We start from the raw sequence: 10471 nt of genomic DNA on the forward strand, positions 1-10471 counted from the left end.
GAATAGAATCACGGACATAGAGAATAGACTGGTGGTTGCCAAGGGGGAGGGAACTGGGGAAGTGACGGATTGGGAGTTTGGGATTAGCAGATGCAAACTGTTATATACAGAATGAATAAACAACAAGGTCCTACTGTATAGCACAGGGAACTATATTTAATATCCTATGACAAACCATAATGGAAAAGAATATTTTTTTAAAAATAGCAGGGTCTCAAAGAGATATTTGTACACTCATATTCATAGCAGCATTATTCACAATAGCCAAAATGTGGAAGCAACACAAGTGTCCATCAAGAGATGAATGGATAAGAAAAATGTGGCATATACATACAACAGAATATTATTCTGCAATATGCTACAGCATAAATGAATCTTGAGGACTTTATACTGAGTGAAATAAGCCAGTCACCAAAGGACAAGTACTGTACGATTTTACTTTTATGAGGTACTTAGAGTAGTCAAAACCATAAAGACAAAGAGTATAATGGTGGTTGCCAGGGGTTGGGGTAGGGGATAATAGGGAGTTATTGCTTAATAGGCATAGAGTTTCAGTTTCATAAGATGAAAAGTGTTTACAGGATGGATGATGATGATGGCTGCACAACAATGTGAATGTACTTAATACCACAGAATTGTATACTTAAAAATGGCTAAGGTGGAACATTTTATATTATGTATATTTCAAAACAATAAAAAAGTCCTTTAAGACAGTTGCTTGCCTATATACCAGCAATGAACAAGGGGAATTTGAAGTTAAAAATATATCATGTGACTTTTTAAAAAAATAAATTTGTTTATTTATTTTTTGGCTTCGTGGAGTCTTCGTTGCTGTGCGCGGGCTTTCTCTAGTTGCGGGAGCGGGGGCTACTCTTCGTTGTGGTGCGCAGGCTTCTCATTGCAGTGGCTTCTCTTTGTTGCGGAGCACAGGCTCTAGGCACGCGGGCTTCAGTAGTTGTGGCACGCAGGCTCCGTAGTCGTGGCTTGCGGGCTCTAGAGCGCAGGCTCAGTAGTTGTGGCGCATGGGCTTAGTTGCTCTGCAGCATGTGGGATCTTCCCAGACCTGGGGTCGAACCCGTGTCCCCTGCGTTAGCAGGCGGATTCTTAACCACTGCGCCACCAGGGAAGTCCTTACCTTGACTTTTGTAGTAATCACTTCCTTATGGCTCTCTATGGTTTAAGTTTCCAAATGTGACTCCCTAGACACGATAGACTTGCCTAAGACCCAGTCTTAGCCTTCCCCTTTTATGTCACTTTTAAATAAGTAAACATTTTAAAACTTTATGTTGAGATATAATTTACAAGCCATAAAATTCATCCATGATATGTGTACAGTTCTACAATTTTTATTTAATTATAGTTGTGCAACCATCATGGCAATCCAGTTGTAGAACATTTCCATCACCCCCAAAAGTTCCCACGTGCCCATTTTCAGTCAACCCCCACTCCCACCCCCAGCCCAGGTACCCCCTGATCTGCTTTCTTTCCCTAAGATTTGTTTTCTCCGGCATTTCATGTAAATGAAATAATGAAATATGTAATCCTTTGCATCTGACTTCTTTCATTTCACATAATATTTCTGAGATTCATTCATGTTATAGCATGTATCAGTGCGTTCCTTTTTAGTGCTGAATGATATTCTACTGTACGGATATATCACATTTTGTTTATCTATTCATCGGTTGATGGACATTTGAATTGTTTCCAGCTTTTGGTCGTTATGAATATTGCTGCTATGAACATTCGTTCTTAAGTCTTTGTGTGAACATATGTTTTCATTTCTACTGGCTAGATACCAAAGAAAGGAATTGGAGTTTGTAGGGTATGTTTATGTTTACTTTTCAAAGAAACCATCACTTTCCAAAGTATTTGTAACATTTTTGTAAAAATATTTATTTATTTAATTTATTATTTTTTTGGCTGTGTGGGGTCTTAGTTGCGGCATGTGGGATCTTTCATTGCGGTGCGGGCTCTTCGTTGTGGCACTCGGGCTTCTCTCTAGTTGTGGCGTGCCTATTTTGTCTCTCTAGCTGTGGCGCCCGGGTTCCAGAGCACGTGGGCTCTGTAGTTTGCAGCAGGAGGGCTCTCTAGTTGAGGCGCCAGGGCTTAGTTGCCCCGTGGCATGCGGGATCTTATTCCCCTTTGTTGTAAGGAGGATTCTTTACCACTGGACCACCAAGGAAGTCCCTGTACCATTTTACATTCCCTACAGAAACGTGTGAGGGTTCCAGTTTCTCTGTGTCTTGCCAACGTTAGCTATTGTGTCTTTTTCATTATAGCCATTCTAGTGGGTATGTAGTGGTATCTCATTGTGGTTTGAATTTGCATTTCCCTAATGACTTGTGATGTTGAGCATAATTTCATGTGCTTATTATTATCCATTTTGTTATCTTCTTTGGTGAAATATCTATTGAAATCTTCTGCCCATTTTTAAATTGAGTTATCTTCTTATTATTATTGAGTTGAGTTTTTATATGTTTTGTGTTACAAGTCAGTAGGCTCTCCCAGGCTTTCTTTTCATTTTCTTAATGATGACTTTTGAAATGCAAAAGTTTTAACTTTTATGTAGTCTAATTTACTAATTTTTCATTTTATGGCTAATGGCTTGGTGTCGTATCTAAGCATTCTTTGCCTATCTCAAGGCCATAAATAATTTTTCCTATGCTTTTCCTTAGAAGTTTTGTAGTTATAGCTTTTACATTTAGGTCTGTGATTCATTTTGAATTAATTTTTGAGTGTGGCAAGAGTCTAAATGAATCTTTTTGCTTATGGATATCGAATTGTCCCAGCAACATTTGTTGATAAGACTATCCTTTCCTGCCATTGAATTGCCTTGGCATCTTTGTCAAAAATCAATGGACCATAAATGTAAGGGTTTTTTTCAGAATTCTCAAAGCTGTTTCATTGATCTATATGCCTACCTTTACCCCAGTACCAAACTCTTTTGATTATTGTGGCTTTATAATAAGCTTTGAAATGAAATCGGCTGAGTCCTCTGAACTGCTTCTTTTTCAAAATTATTTTGACTCTTATAAGACCTTTACATTTCCATATACATTTTAGGGTAGGCTTATTAATTTCTACTAAAAATCCTGCTGGGATTTTGCTATGGATTACGTTTAGCTTATACATCAATCTGGGAAGAATTGTCAGCTTAAAAATATTGAGTCTTTCAAAAGAATGAGAAGGCAAGCCACACACAGGGAGAAAAATTTGCAAAAGACATATTTGCTAAAGTACCATTATCCAAAATATGCAAAGAACTCTTAAAACTCAAGAATAGGAAAACAGACAATACAATTAAAAATTGAGTCAGGGTCTTCCCTGCTGGTGCAGGGGTTAAGAATCCACCTGCCAATGCAGGGGACACGGGTTCGATCCCTGGTTCGGGAAGACCCCACATGCCGCGGAGCAACTAAGCCCGTGCGCCACAACTACTGAGCCCTCGCGCCACAACTACTGAAGCCTGCGTGCCTAGAGCCCGCGCTCCGCAAGAAGAGAAGCCACCGCAATAAGAAGCCCGCGCACCGCAACAAAGAGTAGCCCCTGCTCACTGCAACTAGAGAAAGCCCGCAGGCAGCAATGAAGACCCAACGCAGCCAAAAATAAAAATTAATTAATTAATTAATTTTACAAAATTGAGTCAGTTTTGATAGTTTTCTAGGAATTTGCATATATATATAAATTTATTTCCTAAAGTTTTCACACTATCTTTTTTTTTTAAAAAACAACACTTTATTGAGGTGCGATTTATATGTGTTGTACGTTTTAATGTATATGACTTGATGAGTTTCACAATATCTTTTTAATGTTGGTGGCATCTTTAGGCATGTTCCATTTTCCAGTCCTGATGTTTCTATTTTTATTAGAATTTGGATTTAATTAACTTTTGACTTGTTGATCCTCCTCTATTGAATGTTTATTTTATACTTCAATCTACTCTTTATTTTATCTCTTTTTGCTTTCCTTTTCTTTTTGCTGCCTTTTTTTTTTTTTTGAACTTCTGGAGATAGATGTTGAGCACATTTTCAACATTTTTTTCTTTATTAATATATGTATTAATAAATGCATAAGGCTATGAATGTCTTTCTACATACTATTTTACTTTCATCACACAGGTTTTGTTATGCAGTACTTTTATTATTATTTAGTTAAAATATTTTCCAATTTCCATTATGATCTCAACTTTGACACATTAATTATTAAGAAATGTCAACATTCCCAAGCATATAAAGTTTTCTAAGTATTGCAACAATGCCAGCATAATTACTTATTTGCTTTACCACGTAATACACACAGAAAAGTAGGGTAAAAGTATAATACTACCTCTCATCCTATGATTACTGAAATAGTTAAAGATTTTGTTCACAATTCTTAGGATATATCCATTCCAGTACAAACGTACAAATTATTGTGTTTGAAAGATATTTAGAGTTGTTTCTTCCGTATAGTTATGCCAGCAAATGGATAGTTAGGCTAATTTTGTTTAATTTTGCTTTTAAATTCTGGGTTAACTTTCTCGAGGGGGATGGGAAGAGTTATTTAGTTTTACTTTTATGCAAAATATTTACACAGTCCAAAACCTTATCTACAAAATAAGGAACAAGACTGTGGTAAGCAGAATGTCCCTCAAAGATATCCACACCCAGATCCCCAGAACCTGACAATATGTTATATTACATGACAAAAGGGACTTTGCAGATATAATTAAGGTCGCAGACTTTAAAACAGGGAGATTATTCTGGATTGCCTGGATGGGCCCAATACAGTCATATGAGTTCTTAAAAGCAGAGAACTTTCTCCAGCTTGGAGCAGAAAAGATGCAGCAGAAGAGGGAGTTGAAGAGATTTTTCTGTATCTATTGAGATGATCATTAGGTTTTTCATTTAAAAATTTAATTTAATTTTTAGAAACCATCTTGGGACTTCCCTGATGGTGCAGTGGCTGGGAATCTGCTTGCCAATGCAGGGGACACGGGTTGGAGCCCTAGTCTGGGAAGATCCCACGTGCCGCGGAGCAACTGAGCTCGTGCGCCACAACTACTGAGCCTGCACTCTAGAGCCCGAGAGCCACAACTACTGAGCCCACATGCCACAACTACTGAAGCCCACACGCCTAGAGCCCGTGCTCCGCAACAAGCGAAGCCGCCGCGATAAGAAGCCCGCGCACCGCAGTGAAAAGTAGCCCCCGCTCGCCTCAACTAGAGAAAGCCCGCGCACAGCAACGAAGACCCAAGGCAGCCAAAAATAAATAAATAAAAAATAATAATAAAATTTAAAACCATTTAAAGTGTACAGTGAGTAGTGTTAAGTATATTTAAGGTATACTATTGTGCAATGGATCTCCAGAACTTTTTTGTCTTGCAAAACTGAAACTCTATAACCATTCCCCACCCCTTTTAAAATTTTTAAAATATTGTGAAATAAATTAATTCATCTTCTAAGGGTTTTTATCTTTGCATTTTCTGTGATAATCTATGGCCATTAAGTATTTTTTAGTACATTGCTATACTCAGTATCCTAATGTTTTAATTTATTTTTACAACTACCTTCATACATGAGATTGGTCCATAATTTTTTCTTAATTAATTACTTTATTTTTGGCTGCATTGGGTCTTCTTGTGCGCGGGCTTCTCTAGTTGCGGTGAGCTGGGGCTACTCTTTGTTGCGGTGTGCGGGCTTCTCATTGCGGTGGCTTCTCTTGCTGCGGAGCACGGGTTCTAGGAGCGCGGGCTTCAGTAGTTGTGGCACGTGGGCTCAGTAGTTGTGGCTCTCGGGCTCTAGAGCGTAGGCTCAGTAGTTGTGGCGCACGGGCTTAGTTGCTCCGAGGCATGTGGGATCTTCCCGGACCAGGGCTTGAACCCGTGTCCCCTGTACTGGCAGGCGGATTCTTAACCACCGTGCCACCGGGGAAGCCCCATAGTTTTTTTTTTGTACTGTCCTTTTTTGTTTTGGAATCAACTTATTTTAGCTTCATGAAATGCCTCCAGGAGCTTCCCTCTTTTCCTGTTTTCTGGAACAGTTTGCTAAGATAGGGATTACGCTATTCTTTAGAAATTTGGTAGAACTCTTTAAAATGGCCCCATGGGGATGGCTTTTACTACCGATTTAATTTATTTAATGGCTCTACAATATTTTAAGTTTAGTACATCATGAAGTTTCGATAAATTATAATTTCTTAGGCCATTATTCTGTTGTCTGAGTTTTCAAATGTATTAGTGTAAAGTTATTTATGCTGTTTTCTTATTTTTAAATACTGTCAATTTTTGTAGATATATCCTCTTTTTCATTCCTAATGTTGACTTTTGCCTTTTCTCTTCTTGTTGGTCTGTCTTACCAGAGGTTTGTGTATTTTATTAGTTTAAGAACCACCTTTGGTTTTTTAATCCTCTGTATTGTCTAACATTTCTTTAGCATCACTATTTCTTTCCTTTTCTTTTCTCTATGTTTTTTCTGTGTTTTTTTTTTCCTGTCTAAATTCTTGGGGTTCTTTTTAGCACTAAAAATATCTGTATTTAATTTTTTGAATAGGTGTTACATTCATATAGGTCACATATAGAAATGTTTTAAAAGATATACAGAGAAAATTCTTAAAACACTCTGTCCTGCATAGACTATTCTTATCCCCATTGTTAGCTTCTTTTGTATTCTTTAAACATTTATTTATTTATTTATTTATTTATTTAATTTATTTATTTTTAATTTTTTTTTTTGGCTGCGTTGGGTCTTAGTTGCAGCACGCGGGGTCCTCTTTGAGGCGTGCAGGATCTTTCGTTGCAGCGCAGGCTCTTCGTTGTGGCTCTGGGGCTTCTCTCTAGCTGTGGTGCTCAGGCTCCAGGGTGTGTGGGCTCTGTTGTGTGGCACATGGGCTTAATTGCCCTGCAGCAGTGGGATCTTAGTTCCCTGACCAGGGATTGAACCCACGTCCCCTGCATTGGAAGGCAGATTCTTTACCACTGGACCACCAGGGATGTTCTTTCTTTTGTATTCTTGCAGAGATTTTTTTAGTGCATATACAACCATATATCTATGAGGTCTTTCCAAATCACAATATAAGGAGCTTCCTTATTCTTTTTTTTTTTTTTGAGGTGAAATTCACATAACAAAATTAGCCATTTTAAAATGTGCAATTTAGTGGCATTTAGTGCATTCATAATGTTGTGCAACTACCACTTCTATCAAATTCCAAAATATTTTCATCACCCCGAAAGGAAACCCCACACCCATTAAGTAGTCACTCATCAGTCTTCCCTTCCCCCAGCCCCTCACAACCACCAATGTGCTTTTTGTCTCTATAGATTTACCTATTCTGAATATTTCAAATAAAATGAATCATATGATATGTGACCTCTTGTGTCTGTGGGGTTTTTTTCACTTAGCATAATGTGTTCTAGTTTCATCCTCATTTTAGCAGGTATCAGTACTTCATTCTTTTTATGGCTGAGTAATATTCCATCACGTATATACCATATTCTGTTTATCCATTCATCCACTGATGGACATTTGGGTTGTTTTGGCTATTGTGTATAGTGGTACTATGAACATTCATGTACAAGTATGTTTTGAGTATCTCTTTTCAATTCTTGGGATATATACCCAGAAATGGAATTGCTGGGTTATACAGCAATTTAACTTTTTGAGGACCTGCTAAACTATATTCCATAGTGGCTGCAACATTTTACATTCCACCAGCAATGTACGAGGGTTCCAATTTCTCCACATTCTTGCCAGCACTTATTTTGTATCCTAATAGGTGTGATTTTTTTAAAAAAAAATGAGATATAATTGACATATAACATTGTGTAAGTTTAAGGTGTATAACATGTTGATTTGATACGTTTATATATTGCTCTATGATTAACACCATAGTGTTAGCTAACACCTCTATCATGTCTCATAATTATCATTTCTTTTTTGTGGTGAGAACAATTAAGATCTAGTCTCTTAGCAACTTTATAGTTTATAATAGTGTTGTTGAATATACGATTTTTTTTAATTGCATTTTTTTTTAAATTTATTTTATTTTTATTTATTTATGGCTGTGTTGGGTCTTCGTTTCTGTGTAAGGGCTTTCTCTAGTTGTGGCAAGCGGGGGCCACTCTTCATTGTGGTGCGCGGGCCTCTCACTATCGCGGCCTCTCTTGTTGCGGAGCACAGGCTCCAGACGCGCAGGCTCAGTAGTTGTGGCTCACGGGCCCAGTTGCTCCGCGGCGTGTGGGATCTTCCCAGACCAGGGCTCAAACCCGTGTCCCCTGCATTGGCAGGCAGATTCTCAACCACTGCACCACCAGGGAAGCCCGAATATAAGATTTTTAAAATTATAGCCATCGTAGCGTGTGTGAAGTGGTATCTCATTGTGGTTATTGTTTGCATTTCCTTAATGATTAATTATATTAAGCATCTTTTCATGTGCATGTTGGCCATTTGTACATCTCTTTGGAGAAATGTCTATTCAGGTTTTTGCCCATTAAAAATTTTTGGGGGGGTTGTTGTTGAATTGTAGGAGTTCTTTACATATTTTGGATATTAATCTCTTATTCAACATATAATTTCCAAGTATTTTCTACCATTCTGTTGGTTGTCCTTTTCACTTTCTTGATAATGTCCTTTGATGCATGAAAGTTTTTAATTTTAATTAAGTCCGGTTTATCTATTTTTTCCCTTTTGTTACTGTGCTTTTGGTATCATATCTAAAGATCCATTACCAAACCCAAAGTCATAAAGATTTACTCTTGTTTTCTTCTGATTTTTTAGTTTTAGCCCTTGTGTTTAGGTTGTTGACCCATTTCTTACTCTTTTTTATGGCTGCATTTATTCTATTATAAATCTGTATGATCATTTATCTAAATAGTTTCCTGTTAACAGACATTTAGTTTATTTTAAATATTTTATTAATACAAAAGTGCTACAGTGAATAATCTTGTACCTATAGAATATATCTAGATTAAGTTCCTAGAAATTCGCTCTTGTAATTTTGATATGTACTGCCAAATTGCCCTGTGTAGGTAACTTATTCTCTGTGGTGGTTAATTTTATGTGTCGCCTTGACTGGCCATGGACCACCCAGATATTTGCTTAAACATTATTTTTGGATGTGTCTGTGAGAGTGTTTCTCCATGAGATTAACATTTGAATCAGTAGACTAAGTAAAGCAGATTGACTTCCCCAACGTGGGTAGGCATTACCAAAAGGTTGTGGGCCTGAACAGAATGAAAAGGTTGAACAAGGGAGAATTTGATCTCTCTCCGCCTCCCTGCTGTGATGGTATATCAACCTTACCGCTGGTGATGGTATATCAGTCTTCTTCCATCTGGCTGGAACTTCTACACCATTGCCTCTCCTGGTCCTCAGGCCTTCAAACCTGGACTGAACTTACACCACTGGCTCTCCAGGGTCTCCATCTTGCTGACTGCAGACCATGGGACTTAGGCTCCATACAACTAATTCCTTATAATACATCTCCATATATATATTTATACTATTCATTCTATTTCTATGGAACCCTGACTAATACACTCTCCCTCCAGAAAAGTATAAGAATGCTGGTTTCCCTACAGCCATGCCAACTCAGTGTATTTTTAAACTTTTGGATTTTGGCCAATCATCCGATAAGCATCAGATAAAGAATGGTGTCTCAGCTCCGTTTTTTAAAAATATTTATTTATTTATTTATTTGGTTGCCCTGGGTCTTAGTTGCAGCAGGCAGGCTCCTTAGTTGTGGCATGCAACTCTTAGTTGTGGCATACATGTGGGATCTAGTTCCCTGACCAGGGATCAAACCCGGGCCTCCTGCATTGGGAGCATGGTGTCTTATCCACTGCCTACCAGGGAAGTCCCTCAGCTCCATTTTAACTTGCTTTTTTTTTTTAAATTTATTTATTTTATTTATTTATTTTTGGCTGCGTTGGGTTTCCGTCGCTGTGCGCGGGCTTTCTCTAGTTGCAGCGAGCGGGGGCTACTCTTTGTTGCAGTGTGTGGGCTTCTCATTGCGGTGGCTTTTCTTGTTGCAGAGCACGGGCTCTAGGCACGTGGGCTTCAGTAGTTGTGGCTCGCGGGCTCTAGAGCACAGGCTCAGTAGTTGTGGCACATGGGCTTAGTTGCTCCGCGGCATGTGGGATCTTCCTGGACCAGGGCTCAAACCCGTGTCCCCTGCATTGGCAGGCGGATTCTTAACCACTGCGCCACCAGGGAAGCCCTAACTTGCAATTTTTTTTAGGAAAAGGTATGTAATCTCACTCACGTTTAAGAGCTATTGTCTTTTTTTCCTCCTTTACTCTTTTCTTTCAACCATTTGATTCTTTACTCATTTTTCTAATGGGGTGTTGATTTTTTTTCCTCTCAGTTTATAAGAGCTCTTCACATAATAGATTATCACTATGTCCATGATAGGAGTTGCAACTATTCTTCTAACTTCTTGCGCAGGATGCTTCCCTCACTCTCTCCTTTTCTAATCATGCATTTAAAGCTACCCA

The sequence above is a fragment of the Eschrichtius robustus genome, chromosome 13 (genome assembly GCF_028021215.1).
Source record: "Eschrichtius robustus isolate mEscRob2 chromosome 13, mEscRob2.pri, whole genome shotgun sequence".
NCBI lineage: Eukaryota > Metazoa > Chordata > Mammalia > Artiodactyla > Eschrichtiidae > Eschrichtius > Eschrichtius robustus.